The 19,915-nt window shown below is 42.1% G+C and overlaps 1 protein-coding gene across 1 annotated transcript in view; it reads left to right on the top strand.

Moving 5' to 3' along the window:
• KCTD16 (potassium channel tetramerization domain containing 16) overlaps positions 1-19,915 on the top strand; it is a 269,886-nt gene that overhangs the window by 234,061 nt on the left and 15,910 nt on the right. The gene's annotated exons all lie outside the window — the stretch shown is intronic.

Raw genomic sequence — 19,915 nt, 5'->3', positions numbered from 1 at the left:
GTTTCATCGCTTCAACGCCCTGGCTTAGAAGCAGGTATTCTGAGATACTTCTCTTGAGCATCCTTACTCATTAACTGTGAGAAGGACTTCACACATCTCCCTTAATAGTGTGAATATTCAGGAGGGAGGGAGAAAGGGAAAGATGTTACACTTAGGAGTGAAACTGTATCAGTCATAGCATTTTAATTTCTCTTGGTCTCTTCTCTTTGGTGCTACAAATGGACACTTCTCTCCTATCTCCCAACTGATCCTCTGGCTGGTTCAGAGCCAGTAGAAAGATGCTTCCCTTCCATATTTAGAAACATTGTGTCTTTCACCCTGCAAAAGGCACTTTGGTATTGAGGAACATTGGATTCAGCCTAATCCTGAGATTTAACATGGGGCAAATTCTCAGATAATCTGAGCTTGAACATACTATGTAGAATTTAACCTATCTCAAGGAACAGGATAGGTGAATCAAGGAAGAGAATGAAATCTAAATACAGTACAGACTTAAAGATGGCAGTTTATCCAATGACACACAAGAATCTTCGTTCCAGGCAGAGAAAGGAAGATGTGTCTAATTTTTTTTAATGCAATATGAGTGAGAGTGAGAGTGAGAGAGAGAGAAAGGAGAGGAGAGGAGAGAGAAAGTAAGGAAGGGGAGGGGAGGAGAGGGGCAGGGACAGAAGGAAGGTAGAGGGAGCATTGCCATAGGAAAATACAGTATCCAGTATCCCGTTTTTTAAATATGGGGTTTACTTTAGGATATCCATTTGGAGAATGTGCAGATGACTAGTTGACCTTGGTCATTTGCCAAATCAGCTGCCAAAGCTGGACCAAAATTAAATACCACAGCCTTTAATCACTGTGATGATGAAAACAGCATGAAGCGTGAGTTCAGGACCAGCATGTTTCAACTTCCTGGTCTGCTCACCTTTCTCCCCACCATCAAAAAGGAGGTGAAATACATCCCATTCTAGTTTTCCTCTCATGTTGATGTTGAAAAAGAAGCTGCTTCATCCTGAGTCATAAGACTGTCCTGACCACTTTACAATGTCTCTGTGGTCTGTTTAGATCTTCACAGGAGGTTCTTGAAAACAAAGTGCCTTAAGAGAACCAATGATAGGATTTAGTATCATGAGCCCCCAGTGTGAGTCCACACTAACTGTGGAACCTGGAAAAGGTCCTTAGTTAATATGAATCACAATTCATTAATGTGGCAAATGGAAGAAAGTATCATTTATTTCACAGGATAAAGAGTAAAATGTGATTAGAGTCATATATAATTCATTGCTAATGCTCTTGAGCATTGAACAATTGTTGTTTGGGTTATTACTTTTATCATGGTAGAATTCTTGACTGGCCAGCAAAAGAAGTATTTTTGGCAGAAGAGGAGGGGTGCTACCATTGAGATTGTAGTATCGTTTCCCGTAGGAGCTACCTACTCTACTAGTTTTAGCCTGGCCTCAATCTGGGACTGAGATATTAAACTACACCAAGCCTTTACAGGAATTAATTTCTCTAAGGTCTCAGAGGTGGCCTCCTTTGACTCCATTGTGACCTCCTGGAAAAGCTATTAGTGTAACCTTGAGCCTAGCCAAACTCAGTAAATTTAGCCAGTGGGGATGAGATGTGTACTGGGATCAAGGAGGACTGACTCTCAGATTTCTTTCAATGACAAAATTGACCTACCTTGTTCTAACTAGGGTTGTAGCTATGATGGAGAAATCAAGAGTGAATTAATAGACCCCAAGCTTAAATCTTTATGCTATGCATTATTTTGCTACCGAACCTAGAATTAAGGAGGTTCCCCATGAAAATATTTTTCAATTTTTGTACTTCAGTAAAAAAAAAAAAAAATCTTTGTTAAAAAAACTGAAGTTAATAAAATCACCCATGTCTGGGCTCAGTTAGTTGGGCGTCAGACTTTGGCTCAGGTCATGATCTTGCAGTCCATGAGTTCGATCCCCACATTGGGCTCTGTGCTGACAGCTTGGAGCCTGCCTCAGATTCTGTGTCTCCCTCTCTCTCTGCCCCTCCCCTACTCTGTCTCTGTCTCCCAAAAATGAATAAAAACATTAATTTTTTTTAAATCACCCATATCTTTCATAAAATTAAATCATTCATAGAACCAGAAGTACCCCCTTCAACTTTATGGGATTTTTTTTTTTTGTTTTTGTCACATGGACAGAGTAAATCAGTGTTGTGGTTTCTAGGAAACTCATTATTATTTTTTTTTTTTTTTTAGGAAACTCATTATTAATACTCCTCTATCATCTGCCCCTGATAATATCCAGTAAATGTGGATTCTTCTTTCAGCCAACTTTTTTTTTTTTTTTCAAACGTTTATTTATTTTTGGGACAGAGAGAGAGAGAGAGAGCATGAACGGGGGAGGGGCAGAGAGAGAGGGAGACACAGAATCGGAAACAGGCTCCAGGCTCTGAGCCATCAGCCCAGAGCCTGACGCGGGGCTCGAACTCACGGACCGCAAGATCGTGACCTGGCTGAAGTTGGACGCTTAACCGACTGCGCCACCCAGGCGCCCCTCAGCCAACTTTTTAATATGTTTAAGGAGTTTTTAAGGCCCACTGTGAATGGGCCACATATCTGCAATTCTATAAATATCAAATCTGGGAAATATTTGTTCATATAAGTAATGTTAAAGTTTGTGGTTGGGCCCTAACTGGCATCAGAAGCTTCTTAAAACTCATTACAGTTTCTATGGGAAGTGTTGGGATATCATTTGTAAAGATCCCTCATTGATAACTCAATTTTGAGAAGGAGGCACTTTCTATCATTCTCTCTTTGTTACCCTACATGTGTGGGTTGCCTTTTTCTCCTTATCAGGGGTTCGTTTGCATGAGTCAGGGACATGTCTTTTTTGTGGGTTAGTCCACATTTTGATTCCTTTTAAGAAAGCGTGACACCTAGGTTTCATAATCTTGATGGAGAAATGCTCTTGGTGACTAGTAGACAACCAAAGAATCTCAAGTTTCAAGTCACCAAAAATGTGGAGTCCACCCAGAATGTGATTGTGCTGCCCTTTTATTATAGATCCCAACACTAAAATAGCACATCGGGAGTTTACCACATTCTGAAGTTACCACAGCACTTTCAACCATCTGCTTCACATTTCCTCCTTTTTCTATTCACATGTCTGAGATAATGTGGACTGTGTAGTCTGTTAGTGGTCATGTTCACAACAGGCATCTGCTTCCATGCTGGTGGTGACCTGTTCTCATCCTCTTTCCTGGTTGTTCTGGGCAAATACGACCTCTAATAACAACACCCACTTGGAGCTCCATTACTCCATTTGAGGCACATTTAGTGCCCAGTTCCACTCCATGTTGTTCGGGAGCACCACTACATGGCAAGCGGGGAACTTTTGAGCATATTTTTCAAGCAAACTTTGAAAGTGTTGGATATTTCTGAGGGCACCTCAGTGGCTCAGTTGGTTAAGCGGCTGACTTCAGCTCAGGTCATGATCTCACTGTTCGTGAATTTGAGCCCTGTGTCAGGCTCTGTGCTCACAGCTCAGGGCCTGGACCCTGCTTCAGAGTCTGTGTCTCCCTCTCTCTCTGCCCCTCCTCCACTCATGCTCTGTGTCTCTCTCAAAAATAAATTTTAAAAAATTAAAAATTAAAAAAAAAGTGGATATTTCTTTTGTTGCAATAATGTGGGATACATCATTCTGAGAAAGGTGCACACAGGTCTTTATTTATCCTTGCTAAGGACACTAGGTAAAAGTTACTATTTTATTGCCATTTTTCCCCCAAAGAAAGGGAAGTACCATTGAATATCTGGTGACTCCTTTGGGGAAATTTAGAGCTGTAAAAGCTGCTCAGACTAATGTTTCCCAGAACGGGAATATGGTGATGGAGATATAATGGCCAAAGCCAGTGCATTACACTGATTCATTCAATGGATATTTTGGGGTTAGTGTCTACTATGTGCAGATATTCTTTTAGGCAGTGAGGATACAGTAATAGATAAGATATTAAAAACCCTTGATCTCATGGAGCTGACATTTCTAAAGCGTAAGCTAAGCAAGGTTTAGTGTTTTGGAGGGCCCCAAGAGGTCGCAGGCTCCCTGCTATCTGGGAAGGCCCAACCCCCAGCTTTCCCCCTGTGAGTTGTAGCAGATCCTTCCTCCTCTTCTGCAGCATGGCAGCATGGAGCAGTGTGCACACTTCTGAGTCTGGAGGAGATGAGGGAGAGGCAAGTGTGGAATGTCCCCTAATTTTCTCTTGCTTCTGCATAACCTTCTCCTTTCCAAAGTGTGTGATTCTGTGAGACTCCCCCTCCTCGTTTAGCCAGAATCCATTTTCCTACTGATTGGGTTCCTCTGAGTGGTACCCCAGCACCATTTGACAGGAGGAAGACACATTCAGTTTCTGCAACAGTACCTAATTTTACTGGCTATTAGAGCATTCTCTTGCTGTGGTGGAGATCACGGTAGTAGATGATATGGAGACCAAGAGAAGGAAGAGTCAGAGAATAAATGAGTTTGGTGTGGGACCTGGGGGCAAGCCCCAGCTACTGTGTCCCCTCTGGCTGAGCAGGATCAATGGAACCAAGTGGTGTGATGGAGAGAGATGGACTGGGAGAATGGTTGCGCCTGATGCTTTAGTGGGGGAGCAAGGGATTGTAGTAGTCTGAAAGGTAAGTAGCAAGGTGGAGGAAAGAGAAGGAGTATTTCTGGGCAGGACTAGCCGTGTTCAAAGAGGGCAATCAAACATTGAAGTGGCGGCTTCCACAGTCTGTGATTTTTAAGAAACGGCCTTGCATAAATTGGGAGTGAACCCGTCGAGAATGTCTGATATGGGTACAGTTCTCCAGGGGCTGTTGTCTTGGTGCCCTGGGTCTGTGCCCTCTTCTCCTGCAACGGCATCGCAGAAGGGAAACTTGTGCCCAGTGTTACGTGTTTAAATGTGATAAAAATGTCAACTTGATTCAAAGATAAACTGCAAGCCATTGCCATGTGTCATACTATACCATTTTCAAATTGTATGAAGCTTACACGACCTTCTGAAACCCGTAGCAATACATATGTAGTACACACATCATCTTCAAATAATAGGAACATGATTGTCATTTTGGAACTTAATCGTTTTCTCTAGGTATATCTAAAAAGGCACACGTAATTCTTCATATATATATATATACTCACTAATTTAAATTCCTTACCTATTTTCACTATTTTAAGTTCCTTGTTTCCTTCACACAAAGAGAAAAAAGTATAATTTCTCTGGGATTTTGAAGAAAGGGATAATATGAGAGTAATGTACTGCTTTTTGACTTTTAACACTCACATTTTAGCTTAAAAGAAAATATCTGCATGCTTTTAACTAAAATTAATTATAACTAAAAACACAACCTGTCTCTCAACTCAGGGTGTACTTTTTTCCTCTCTCTGACTTGCTCTGTCACTTTGTTCCTCTCCGTTCATCCCCTCTCCCTATGCACACACACGCATGCACGCGCGCGCGCACACACACACACACACACACACACACACACACACATTAGGGGTATATTCCAGTGAAATTTCATTATCAGACTTCTGCCCATTTTTCATTCCATTGAGGAAGGTAAATTGCCATGGTCTCAGGTTACTCTTCATTTTCCTTAATGCATGATTCAATGATTTCATTTAACTGGGGAATGTATTTTTGACTGATTCATTTTTAGTTGGGTAGATCTAGGCTTTTGAATTGATGTTGGCAACAGTATCTCTGAGACTACACCATGTCTCTCTTTTTCCTGGTTGATGTAAAAACAAACAAGAAAATCAACCTCTTGCAATGGCTGTAAAGATGAATATTTGAAAAGATCGGCTCTTTAAAATTGTCTTTCCCTCAACATTCTCTTACACCTTATGCTGTACAAACTGTTTTTACTCATAAGTGGTCTCTAAAGATCTGAGAGGAGAATAGAGAAATTTTCTGAACAAAATATGCACAAAGCTATAGATGAACAGTGAAGTTGAAGCTCCAAGTAACATCGTTGAGGAAACACATGAAGCTGTGCTCACGTGATGTGTGGACTTGGAAAGGTGATAATCACTGGACTGTGTGTATTTAAGTGTAGTGAATATTTAATGAATCTGTGATCAGCCTCATCGATTAAGAAGTGTTTCATTTACTTGCTCACTCATGTGACTACAGCGGGGTGGCCCTTGTAAGCCCTTTGCTCTCCTGTGGGCATAGAAGATGAACAAGCATGGTCCCTGCTGGTGAGGGTCCTAGAGTTTGATGGAGGATCTCCTGACAGAGTACAATACAGTGGTGTGGGTGCAAGAGAGATTGGGGGAGGGGCAGAAGAAGGGTCCTTACCTTGACCTCTAGGCCCATGGTGGTTGGATATGGTGGAAATGAGAAGACTTTCTGGAGAATGTACAACTAAGCTGACTCTTCAGATGAGTTATCCAGGCAAATGGAAGATGGCACAGGCAAGGTTTTCTAGGCAGGAAAGGCAATCTGAGTCATCAGTGAGGCAAGAAACCTAATGTACAAACACTAAAGAGTAAATATGGGCAAGGACGGAGACTAGATTAAGAAGAGACTCCAATATCAGGTCAAGAATCTCCTCTGTCAGAGAAAGACAGATACCATATGTTTTCACTCTTATTTGGATCCTGAGAAACTTAACAGAAACCCATGAGGGAGGGGGAAAAAAAAAGAGGTTAGAGTGGGAGAGAGCCAAAGCATAAGAGACTCTTAAAAACTGAGAACAAACTGAGGGTTGATGGGGAGGTGGGAGGGAGGGGAGGGTAGGTGATGGGTATTGAAGAGGGCATCTTTTGGGATGAGCACTGGGTGTCGTATGGAAACCAATTTGACAATAAATTTCATATATTAAAAAAATAAATTAATTAAAAAAATAAAAATAAATAAATAAAATTTAAAAAAGAATCTCCTGTGTCATGCACAGGAGAATAATCCAGTGCCAGTGAGACTGACATTGAGAATGATAATGATGAGAATGATAATAATACCAAAGATACAAATTCTACCTCAAATTTATATGCTGTGATATTATTATAATTTTACAAAATATATTCATGCATATTCTCATTTGATGGAACCTAGCAGGTTTTAAGTGGGGTAGTAATATTATCAAAATTAACAATGAGAAAAATATAGGGGTTTTAGGAATATGGCCAAAGCCACGTAACTTGTTGGTACCAGATCAGTACCTAGAACAAGAATCTCACACTGTGGCTTGTGCAGTACGCCATCCGCCCTTGTAATGGAGGTACCTTTACGCAAGGCCTTCACTGTATCCTAAAATGTAGGCCAGCTATCTGTTCACCCGTGGGTTCGCTCAGATGGACTTCTGTTCAGTAGAGTAGGACAGGGTCAAGGGTCAACCCCATTGATGGGGAAAGAAAGCTCCTATTGTACATATAATTCATATGTATGATTCATTCCCTTTACATGAAAGAAACAGATTAAGGAATAATCCATAATAATTAGTGATGATAGATTGGTAATTACCAATTACTTATAATTAGTAACAATCTATATTACTAATATATTATTTGTACTAATAATAACTGGTAACAACAATGACAAATGTGTTTAGTTCAGGAGCCATGTAAATGCACTTTGCATTTACTTCGCAACCCCATGGGGCAGGTACTGTGATTGCCCCCATGTTACAGGTGAGCAGACTGAGGTTTGGCACCTTGCACAAGTCACACAAGTTATAAGTAGCAGTGTGATTCATACTGAGATTTGTCTGACGTCACAGCCCAAGTTCTTCACTGCCACGTGAAACTGCCTTTCTCTTATACTGCTGCTTGATTTACACAGCACCTATACTGTACCATATGTGAATTGTTGGTATTTAATATACCATATGGAGACTGCTCTCTCTGTTCCAAGAATTCTGCTGCAGAGGCTGTTCTTCTGTAGATAAAAGAACCCTGTCCTAAAATGTTTACTAACTACTCCTTGGTCCTGCTGTTAAAAAAAGAAAGAACCCAAATGTCTTATACCCTAATGCAATTTGGGTTACTGTTTGTTTCATAATCCAGCCTCATGGGCTGGGCTGTAATGGAAATCTAGTAGGAACTCTGTTTCTTGAAATAGAACCTAATGTGCAAACCAAAGAATAATGTAAAGATTTCATTGAACATACTGAAATCTGTTAGTTTTCACTGGTTCTGACCTTCAAGTCTGGCTCCTGTTTCTGAGAACCCAAAGGATGCAGGGGTGTCTTCGTGCATTTCAGTATGTTGGCAGCTATTTTCCCTCTGCCTGTTGTGGGGAACGCACAATCAGGTACTAAGATGTGACAAGATGATGGAAATGAGAAAGTAAAGACAGCAAGTGGGAAGGAAGTAATTAACCAGGATGCATATTTATCATAGTCTGTCATTGTTTACAAACAATATAATGATTCCTGATTGTAGAATTAAACTCCAGGCTCCCAGTTTGTGAAGTCAGTCACGTAACCCCAGCAGGTGCAGATCAGCTAAAGGACTGACTAAGTAAGTGTTCTGATGTATAGGATAGGGCTAGATACAGTGAAAACATCTTTTCTCAAAAACGGATTGCTTGTGGAAGATTTTAATAATCAGTGTATTCAGATGCCTTAACCACTGACACAACCATGACCTGAGGGGGGATAACTGTACTTCTAAACAGAAAAATTCTCTACTCTCCTACCCAGCTTTGACAAATCATTTGCTTTCCTGAGCCTCACTTTCCTCATCTGTAAAGTGAGACTAAGGAAATGTATCTCTTCGAGTCCCTGCTCTCCATCTCTACTCTTACAAGTCACTGTTATCAGTTGCCTAGGCTCTGGAGTAGCCTCCTAACTGATTTCCCTACCTCTCTTTTTGCTCACTCATAATCCATGCTCTAGCTTACTCTGCATCAAGAGTAAGCTTGTTGTAAACACAACTGAAAGTCATGTAATTCCTCTGTGAATGCCTTCCTCCCTAATGCCCTGGTATAAAACCCTAACTCCTGATTGCATCCTTTGAGGTCCTACCCTTTCTGTCTCTCTAACCTCATTTTCTACACTTCCTTCTCTGTCACCGCATTCAAGCCATGCAGGCTCTCTTTTTTGCTCCTTGCATATGCTCTCCTATTCCTACCTCAGGACCTTTGCACTTGGTGTTCCTTTTGCCTGTAATAACTTCTACAAGATCTTCACAGGCTACCTTCTTTTGGACATTGGGTCCCCACTCAAATGTCACTTTTTCTGGAGATGCCATCTGATCACTCCATCTGTTGATTACAACCTTCTCACCCTAAGTCACCCCATCATGTTATCCTGTCTTATTTTCTTTGCAGCCCTCAACACTATCTGAAATTTTATTATCTTTTAATTGTTTAGTGTTATTATGTAAATCCCTGTGGCTAGCTGTGAACCCATGGCCTAGACAGTGTTTAGCAGAGAGCCACCAAATATTAGTTGAGTGCCAAGTGAATAAATGTGAGAGAATCAAATGAGGTATAGTGAATGGAAATGGTTCTATAATCTATTAAGTATTGTACAAATACTAGGTTTCACAATTTCTTATCTCCTGCTAAGTCAGGACTCTTCTCAAGTCATTGTCAGAGTGGAATGAATATAACTTTCAGCCAGAAATGAACTTTCAAATGGACACTTACTTTCCAGGAGGTCATAGTAGTTAAATGAAAGACAAGATTAACATAAGAGTAAAACTGAATGTCTTATAAAAAATATAAGATATCTTATATTCATATTGTTGAGGTCCGTTTTCTGTTTTACACCATGCTTCTCTATACAACTGTATAGATGCAAGCATGTCACATATAATTATGGAAACAAAGATGTCTTCATGGAAAGAGATGAGAAATGTGAGGAGGGGGGATGGAATTTGAAATAGTGTCTGTCTTTATCCTCCCTGCCCAACCACCAACCCCCAGCCCCCAACCTTTTCCTCATCCTGGAAACTTTTCAGGTACCTGTTGGCCTTTTGTATGCCTTATTTGGAAAAATGTCTGTTTAGTTCCTCTGCCCGTTTTTTTAATCAGGTTTTTTGTTGTTGTTGTTGTTTGTTTGTTTGTTTGTTTTGCTATTGAGTTATATGAGTTCTTTATATATGTTGGGTATTAACCCCTTGTCAAATACACGATTTGCAAATGCTTTCTCTCATTCCATAGGTTTCCTTTTCATTTAGTTGGTTGTTTCTTTTACTGCATAGAAGCTTCTTAGTGTGATAGAGTCCCACTTGCTGATTTTTGCTGTTTGTAATTTTGGTGTCCTATTAAAAAAATCATTACCACGGGGCACCTGGGTGGCTCAGTCAGTTAAGCAACTGACTTTGGCTCAGGTCATGATCTCGCAATTCATGGGTTCGAGCCCTGCGTCAGGCTCTGTGCTGACAGCTTGGAGCCTGGAGCCTGCTTTGGATTTTGTGTCTCCCTCTCTCTCTGTTCCCTCCCCTGCTCATTCTCTGTCTCTCTAAAATAAATAAATGTTGGGGCGCCTGGGTGGCGCAGTCGGTTAAGCGTCCGACTTCAGCCAGGTCACGATCTCGCGGTCTGTGAGTTCGAGCCCCGCGTCAGGCTCTGGGCTGATGGCTCAGAGCCTGGAGCCTGTTTCCGATTCTGTGTCTCCCTCTCTTTCTGCCCCTCCCCCGTTCATGCTCTGTCTCTCTCCCAAATAAATAAATAAACGTTGAAAAAAATTTTTTTAAATAAATAAATAAATAAATAAAATAAATGTTTAAAAAAACTTAAAAAAAACATTACCAGGACCAGTGGTCAGGGCATTTTTCCCCTGTGTTTTCTTTTTGGGGTTTTATGGTTTCAGAGTTTGTTTGAGTCTTTAATCCACTTTGAGCTAATGCAATCCTTATCAAAATTCCAATCACATTTTGCAGAGAAATAGAAAGAAAAATCCAGGCTTGCCTGGCTGGCTCAGTTGATGGAGCATGTGACTCTTGATCTTGGGGTCATGAGTTTGAGCCCCATGCTGGGTGTAGAGTTTACTTAAAAAATAAATAAACAGAAATTAAAATTTAAAAAAAAGAAAGAAAAATCCTTAAATTTGTATAAAGTCACATAAGACTCTGAATAGCCGAAGCAGTTCTGAGGAAGAAAAATAAAGCTTTCTGGGGCTTTCTGATTTCAAACTATATTACAAAGCAATAGAAATAAAAACAATATGGTACTGGCATAAAAACAGACCCATAGTTCAATGGAACAGAATCAAGAGCCCAGAAAAAAACCCTCACATATATGGTCAACTAACATTTGACAAGGGAGCCAAGAGTACTCAATGAGGAAAGGATCATTTCTTTGATAAATGGTACTAGGAAAAGTAGATAAGCACATGCAGAAAAATGAAATTGGACTCATATTTTTTGGTTCTCTTTTTAAACAGTTATTTTCTAGCTATTTTCCAAATATTAACAATTAAGAGTGTGTTACTAGGGGGACGGGCACCTGGATGGCTCAATAATTTAAGCATCTAACTCTTGCTTTCAACTCAGGTCATGATCTCACCATTCATTAGTTCAAGCCCCATGTCAGGCTCTGTCCTGAAAGTGCAGAGCCTGCTTGGGATTTTCTTTCTGCCTCTGCCCTGCTTGTACTCTCTCTCTCTCTCTCTCTCTCTCTCTCTCTCTCTCTCTCTCAAAATAAATAAATAAACTTAAAAAAAATGTGTTACTAGGAATCTAATCATCAATTAAGAGAAGATAATATATTTAACAACCACAGACCAAACAATATAGAATTTGGATCTCTCTCAGTGTAACTTCCCCAGGGTGATCAGAGAGACATTTATTTTCCATGCCCTACTATGTGGAAATTGTTAGTGCTTATTTATGTTGGCAATACCCTTCTGCTTTCATTTATATTGGATATATCTGTCAAAACACTTTAAAGACTGTTTTATATGAATTAACCCTGGTGTGCTCCATGACTTAAGGGTATTTCTCCGTATCAGGGAAGAGTGAGTTGGGCAATTTTATGAGGTTGTGCATTTGTGTGTAATAACTATGACTTAAGAGAAATGGGAAAATTATATATAAAGGTGTAACTGTGAACTATCATCACGATATACAATTTACCCCCTTTCAGAAATTCTTTTGCCCTAGAGTCACTGCAGTCACACCAGAGCCAGGAGGAAGAGAACTTACCTAGTAATGTATTTGTTCTTAAGCAATGTTTTCCTAAATATTATCAGTCTATGCATTGGGATTAGTTTTTTGGTAAACAGCCCATAATGAGAATGGAAAGTAGAGATCTGGGTTAAGTAACATGAAGATGAAGAAAAGCAGAAGAAACAAGAAATTACCTGTCAAGTTATCATTATTGAAATTGCCTTTTAAAATTTTTCACAACTGTAACTAACACAAACATTGCCAGTTACGGTGTCAAAGTGATCAGTTATCTTTAAAAAAAACCCATTGTTCGATGGCATCGAATATATTCTAGGACCCTAGTCATGCTGCGGACAAATACCACTTAATTCTTGTGCTCCCACCAGAGAAGTGTTGTTTCTAACATTCTCAGGTGAGGAGGCTGCAGGTCACCAGCTGAGTTGTGCTGTGTTCCTGTTTCTCTGATTCCAAAGCCCAAGTTCTGAACCACAAGGCTTTAGTTATTGCCTGACTTGTAATGGAAATGCTGGGGCTGGACCACCCAGGCCTGCATCACAGCTTGCCTCTTACAGACTTTGGGTCAGCTCTGGGGCCTCAGTTAGCTCTTCGGCAAAATGCAAGTCACAGCTGACCCTACCTCAGAAGGATGTTTTATTTATTTATTTGTAATTAATTAATTAATTTTAATATGAAATTGATTGTCCAGTTGGTTTCCATACAACACCCAGTGCTGATCCCAACAAGTGCCCTTCTCAATGCCCATCACCCACCCTCCCCTCCCTCCCACCCCCATCAACCCTCAGTTTATTATTATCAGTTTTTAAGAGTCTCTTATGGTTTGGCTCCCTCCCTAACTTTTTTTTTCCCCTTCCCCTTCCCCATGGTCTTCTGTTAAGCAGAGACCTTTTATTTTTTTCTTATTTTTTTTTAATATGAAATTTATTGTCAAATTGGTTTCCATACAACACCCAGTGTTCATCCCAAAAGGTGCCCTCCAACTTACCCATCACCCCCCCCCCCCCCCCCCCCCCCCCCCCCCCCCATCAACCCTCAGAAGGATGTTTTAGATCTCAGATGAGATCCTGCAAGGAAAGGACAGAGCAACGCTTGGAATGTAGTAACCACTCCATCTGATGTCGTTTATTATCATGAGGTGATTGTGAATATAGGCTGTGGCCAGGTGGGAAAAGTCTTTGGGCAGAGCCGCCATTGTCCTATTTTGAAACCCTAAATAAAAGAACAGTAATGAATCAGTAACCATGTAGCAGAGATAACACGTTCAGGCAGAGCTGCTAAATTCTGCACATCTTTGTATTCTATTATCTGAAGATAACCTGGCAAAGATGAGGTGTTCTTTGCATTTTATGAAAAGTGAAAAGGCAAGTCAGTTTTCTTCATTTCCTTTTACTCAGCTTCTTTTGGAACTTTCTGTGAATGGAAGATTTGTTTTTCAGAAAGGCAGCATTTCTCAGGAGCACCACAGCATAACAGTGGAACAAGTGGAACAGTCTTGGAGTCAGATCGACCAAAAATCTAATCCTGGTTTCGCCTTTTTAGCTGTATGATTCATGAGCAAATTAGTCAAATTTTGTGGAATTCAGTTTCCTTATCCTAAAATAGGAACAGTGTTTATTTACCTCAGGACAGCGGTTCTTAACTGGAGGTGATTTTGCCCCCCAGAGGATGTTTGGCAATACCCAGAGACGTTTTTAGTTGTCTTGACTGAAGAAGGGAGGAGAGGGTGGTCATAGAGACCAGGGATGGCCTGCTGATACACATCCTACAGTGCACAGGACAGCCCCCATGGCAAGGAATTATTGAGCCCAATGTCAGTAGTGGGAAACCCTGCCTTAGAGTGTTGTTAGAATAAAATGTGTATAAAGCACTTAGCATTGCACATGACATGTGGGACATTCTTATTTTTCATTAATGCCATTTGTGAATTCCTGGGCTTCCTCCGCTGAGCCCAAGCATTGTGATAAACTGATGCACACTGATGTGTCATACTTATTCTTACACTGTGGGTACATGCACTTTGAAATAAGGCCTTTGAGAGTTGATTCTAAGCGAATTCCTCTGATGGAATGTGAGTCTCCCTAGGAGCTAGGAGATTCGGTCCCCCTGAGCCTCTTATCCAGGAGGTAGGAATTGCAATTCCTCACCTCTCTTCACTGGTTGTAATGATTCGATGAGATGGTGCAGGTGAAGTGCCCTGTGTGTGGCTCAGGGTGGGTGCAAACAGAGGTCAGCATTATCATCAGGTAGAGGTACCACTGATGCTGCCTCCTTCTCTCTCTTTGTCTCTGTCTCTCACCGTTAGGCGTGTGAACATATGGCAGGAATCTGCTCTCCCCAGACCCTTCTGTGTTTTGCTTACCTTGACTGGACTCGGCAGTGGACTCTCCCTGTGAATTTCCCCACCGCAGATGAAAGACTGTCCAGACGTGAGCCCCTCTCCAGCTGGCTTTCATTTTGCCCACAGAGCTGCACATCTTCCTAGCCGTGTCTCTGGCAAGGTCCCAGACAGGGCGCCAGGCTTGGAGTTTGGCTCTGACACTTACTGTTAGGCCCCTTTCTTTGTCCTCGTTATAAAACAAGGATGCTCAGAGGCCTCAAAGGTCCTTTCCTCAGCTTCTGCGTGGGCCTTCCCACGCAGCTCGGCACCATGGTCCAGGTGGGCCACCTTATGGCCGGCTGTGCTTCTCATGGTTAACCCAACTCCCTTCAGAGTAGTTTTAAGGTGACTTACAAATGTTTAAGGCACCTCTTTTATTGAATCTGTGATTCTCATAAAATGCACAGGGTTCTCTAGCCCTTAAAGAACGTTTCTGGCTTAATTTGCCCTTTATTTTTTTCCCCTTCTACCAGGAGGATCACTCCAAGTTTAGGTTTGCATTTGCCACTAAACCATAGATGGTCATGTTTTGATTTTTTCTGCCTTTGAGGAGGTATCACATATTGGTTGGTTGTTGAAAATCCATGGAGCAGTATTAGTAAGCATTATATCTTAGTTAAGTGGCAAGAGGCTTTTTTTCCTGTGCTGAGTACTTCAAGGACTGCAGGTTGCTAGCACAGCACCTGTGTTGGAGCTGAAGCATGGCGGATGGAGCTGGCGTGCCCACACAGCAGGAGGAGTGCCCGTAACACTTCATCCCTCGTTTAGTCATCTTCAGTTCTTTCCTGTCAGCTCGGGAGGCAGAACTAGCATTTCTTATATAAGTGTAATGATAAAAGTCCTACAGATTCTCAAGTTGCTCAGAGAGTCGGTTACTTCTAAAAGTTACTGAAGTGCTGGAGTCACTGGGGCTACCATGACTTAAAGTCAACACTTGGACCCTTTGGGCTTACTCCACTTTTTAATATCTCTGGTAGAAAACTTCCGTGATACTGAATATTGTGTCCAACAAAAAGAGCAGAGGCTTTGTATAAAAGAGATCTGGATCTGAATTCTTAGTTTGCCACTTGTCAAATTAGTTAAAAGTTACAAGTGATTAATTTTTTTGAGAGAAGAGCACTTTTTTTTTATTTTTTATTTATTTTTGAGAGAGAGAGAAAGGGAGAGACAAAGTACGAGCATGGGAGGGACAGAGGTGGAGGCAAAGAATCTGAAGCAGGCTTCAGGCTCTGAGATGTCGGCACAGAGCCCCACACGGGGCTTGACTCCACAGACTGTGAGATCGTGACCTGAGCCAAAGTCAGATGCTCAACTAAGCCACCCAGGTGCCTCTGGGTTTTTTTTAAATGTTTATTCTTGAGAGAGAGAGTGAGCACTAGTGGGAGAGGGGCAGAAAGAGAGGGTGACAGAGGATTCAAAGTGGGCTCTATGCTTTGAGTGAGCCTGATGAGGGGCTGGAACTCACAAACTGAGAGATCACAAAGTGACATTATGGCATGAGCCAGACCCTTAACCGACTGAGCCACCCAGGTGCCCCTAGAAGAGCATATTTTTAATTCAGTGGTGGGAGGGTTGCTTCCTTTCACACAAAGATGTAGTCCGTTTGAGTGGCAGGCAGCTGGGAGTGGAGGTGACTGACAGGAGGGTTGTCTGGTTCTGGGGTGGGAGGGGCGATTCCAGGCTCTGGGCCCTGGAATACAGGAGAAGCAGGCTGCCTGAGGGTCTCAGGGACGGGGCCCAGTGCCGTCTGGCCACCTCTGCAGAGGTCAGCTGGGCCTCACAGCCACCATTGCAGGCCCGAGAGATCAGGCTACCTGTCCTGGGAAGGACATCTGCCCTCTGTGTCTGAGCGGTTGTGCCCTCAGCAAGGTGGGCACAGAATCACATCGGAAAGCCCTCGTTCCCTGGCCTTTGCTCCGACCCTCATGGGGACCTGTACAGTTCTGTACAGCAGGGTGACACAGGGGCCCCAGTCCCTTGTCACCTGGGCTTGGCTCAGCATCCCTGCCACAGAACCATCCCCCTCATAGTCATAGATGAGAGCTGTATCGTAGAGCAGGGAGGCTTGGGTCAGTGTCTGCCACCTCCAAGCTGCCATTGATGAATTCAGAGATGTCAGTGGGGCTCGTGAACAGCATGTGGGATGGCTGGGGTAACTTGATCAGATAATTAACCACTTTGAGCTATAATTTCCTCTTCCACAAAAAGGAAAGAATAACATCCACCTAAGAGAACATTGTGAAGATTTTATAAAGTACTGAACACAATAATAGGCACATAGGGGGCTCTCAATAAATTATATCTGTTATGCTAAGTTTCTGGTTTTGGAGATACAGCTATTATCCACTATCAGAATAATTGTGTATAACAGATGGCAAGAGAGCCTTAGTATGTCTGAGAGTGTTAGTCAACTTCATTGGAACTCGTATAGTGAAGAAGCACCATTCCATAAAAGAAACAAGTTACCTATGGAATAGTTTAGCCAAGTAAGAGCAGTTGCCCCTAGAGAACTGGTCACATTAGTGCTGGAGTGACACAAGGATGACAGAGGTAAATCAGGCAGGCCTTGAGTGTTCATACGAAAGTAATGGAGTGTTCAAGACTCCTTCCCTACTGGGGACACCTGAGTGGCTCAGTTGGTTAGTTCGTGGCTTTGAGCCCCACATCAGGCTCTGTGCTGACAGCTCAGAGCCTGGAGCCTGCTTTAGATTCTGTGTCTCATTCTCTCTCTGTCCCTCCCTCCGCTCACGCTCTGTCTCTCTCTCTAAAAAATAAATAAAAATTAGGGAAAAAAAAGATTACTTCTCTACTGGACAGAAAACTAACTCTCATGAGATTAAGCAAAGAAAATGCCTGGCTTATGAAATTGTAAGCCTAGGAATGGGGCCAGCTTGAGACACTGCTAGATGTAGGGTTATGTCTCTTGAGTATTCTCAGCTTTGCCTGTGTTGGTTGGCTTCTTTCCACATGAATGTCCTCTTCAACTGGTGGGAAAGATGGCCAGTGAACTCACATCCCTCTAGCCTGGTGATATCGCACACTAGAACATATTTTACCCATAAGCTACAGCAGAACAGTTTCAGTGAAGACTGATTCACACAACTGGGGTCACACGATTGGGAGATGGGAGGTTCAGATAGGGGTCCAGTGTCCTCTCCTCGTGGCTAGGCACGGCAGCATGCGTGACAGTCGCCTGAGGACAGTATGGGGTCAGGAAGAGGCAGTTCTTGAAAGGGAGAAAAAGGGTGTTGGAAAAAGAGAACAAATAAACCCTATCTATCATCATTACATATACATTTCCTTCTAAGAGACAAAAGACCATTAGGTATTGGATGAGAGGAGTTATAGTGGGTGTTATTGTTGGAGGGAATAGTTCAAGCTTATGAAAAATGGGTGAAGAAAAATGTAAAATGGATCAACCACGCTGAAGAGGACTGGGTAGGAAAAGGGATCAGGATGGGCCACAAGACTTCCCTCTGAAACAGAGAAATGAGGACTTTTGAGGCAGGAGTAACTCCTAATGATCTTAACTGAGAAATGCTGAGACCAAGAGGAAGAAATACAGTAAGGAGGAAGAAAGCAAGAAAAGGGCAAGGAGAACCTGGAAAAGGGTAAAAAGCCCCTGGAAATAAATGCGTCATCCAGGAAAATTCAGAGAGCAAGGTGGTAGGCCAGGAAGTCCGAATTCAGCATTTCCTGCTTTATGCAAACCATCACATTGTTTTATTGAAAGAGAAATCCCACAGGTGAGAATTCTGAGGTAGGAGGATATGTCTGAGCATTACCAAATTGGAAAATAATATGAATAGAGACCATGGTTGAATGGTTAGGAAAGTTAATTTTTACTGAAGTTGTGTAATGTCTTTAAGGATAGATATAGATATAGATATAGATATAGATATAGATATAGATATAGATATAGATATGTGTGTGTGTATGTGTGTATATATATATATCTCCTTAGAGAGAGAGATCACAGAGCATGAGCTGGGGTCAGCATGGACCCCAACACAGGGCTTGATCTCACGACCCTGGGATCATGACCTGAGCTGAAATCAAGAGCATACACTCAACCAAGCAAGCCATCCACACACCCCCAAGGGTTTTTTACGTCAATAAATGACTGAATGATGGTCATTTAAAAAATTACGTGTATATATATATGTGTGTGTATATATATATATATATATATATATATATATATGTATGTATATGTATATACACACACACACACATATATATATACACACATATATACACACATACATATACACACACACACGTACGTACATGCATTATTCAATTCTGGGTATGCCTATGGATCTTGCCATTATCTCTGCTGGTCAGCACATTGTTGTCAATGCATATCAAACGTCTAGTGATATGCCTAAATATTTTCCATTTTAATTTTTTTTCAATGTTTGTTTTTGAGAGAGAGACAGAGCGTGTGTGGGGGAGGGGCAGAGAGAGGGAGACAAAGAATCTGAAGCAGGCTCCAGGTTCTGAGCTGTCAGCACAGAGCCTGATGCAGGGCTCGAACCCATGGACCGCAAGATCATGACCTAGGCTGAAGTCAGATGTTCAACCGACTGAGCCACCCAGGTGCCCCATTATTTTCCAATTTAATTACATTTGCATGTCAAATTTTTCCGTCCTGTGCATGAACGTGCGTGTGTGTGTGTGTGTGTGTGTGTGTGTGTGTGTGTGTGTAGGGTTTACTGTTTCTATCATACACTCTGAACCAAAAATTAATTTCTATACACCCCATCCATTTCCTCTCCCATTCATTTATCATGCAGATGTTTCCTGGGCCTCTACTACTATGTGCCCTGAAACACTAGTCTGTATGTGGCCTGGAGTGTGCATTAAAACGCAGAAGGGAACAAACACAGGCCTTACAGTCGGGTGTGGGAAGCAGACGTTAAACAAATAAACGTAGAAGCACGTCCATAATTACACATTGTGGTGGTGCAGAAGAAGCGGTCTAGAGGCTGGGGACTGGCTTCCATCTGGTTGGGGGGATAGAGGTGAGGCTGCTCTGAGAAAGCGACGTCTCAGCCAAGCATTGGAGGACAAAAAAGAACAAAAAGGTGAAAATCAGAAAAGTGAGTGTGGCAGAGGGAGAACAAATACAAAATCCTCAGGTATAAGAAAGGGCAGAAGGGCAGGCATGGAACTGAGGTGATGGTTTCTGTCCTTTCCATTTCTTTTTTTTTTTTAATTTTTTTTTTCAACGTTTTTTATTTATTTTTGGGACAGAGAGAGACAGAGCATGAACGGGGGAGGGGCAGAGAGAGAGGGAGACACAGAATCGGAAACAGGCTCCAGGCTCTGAGCCATCAGCCCAGAGCCTGACGCGGGGATCGAACTCACGGACCGCGAGATCGTGACCTGGCTGAAGTCGGACGCTAACCGACTGCGCCACCCAGGCGCCCCCTGAAGA

Source organism: Herpailurus yagouaroundi, unplaced genomic scaffold (genome assembly GCF_014898765.1).
Source record: "Herpailurus yagouaroundi ecotype Mexico unplaced genomic scaffold, PumYag 29, whole genome shotgun sequence".
Lineage (NCBI taxonomy): Eukaryota > Metazoa > Chordata > Mammalia > Carnivora > Felidae > Herpailurus > Herpailurus yagouaroundi.
Note: the sequence above shows the minus strand (reverse complement) of the source record. Positions and strands in the feature narration are given on the sequence as shown.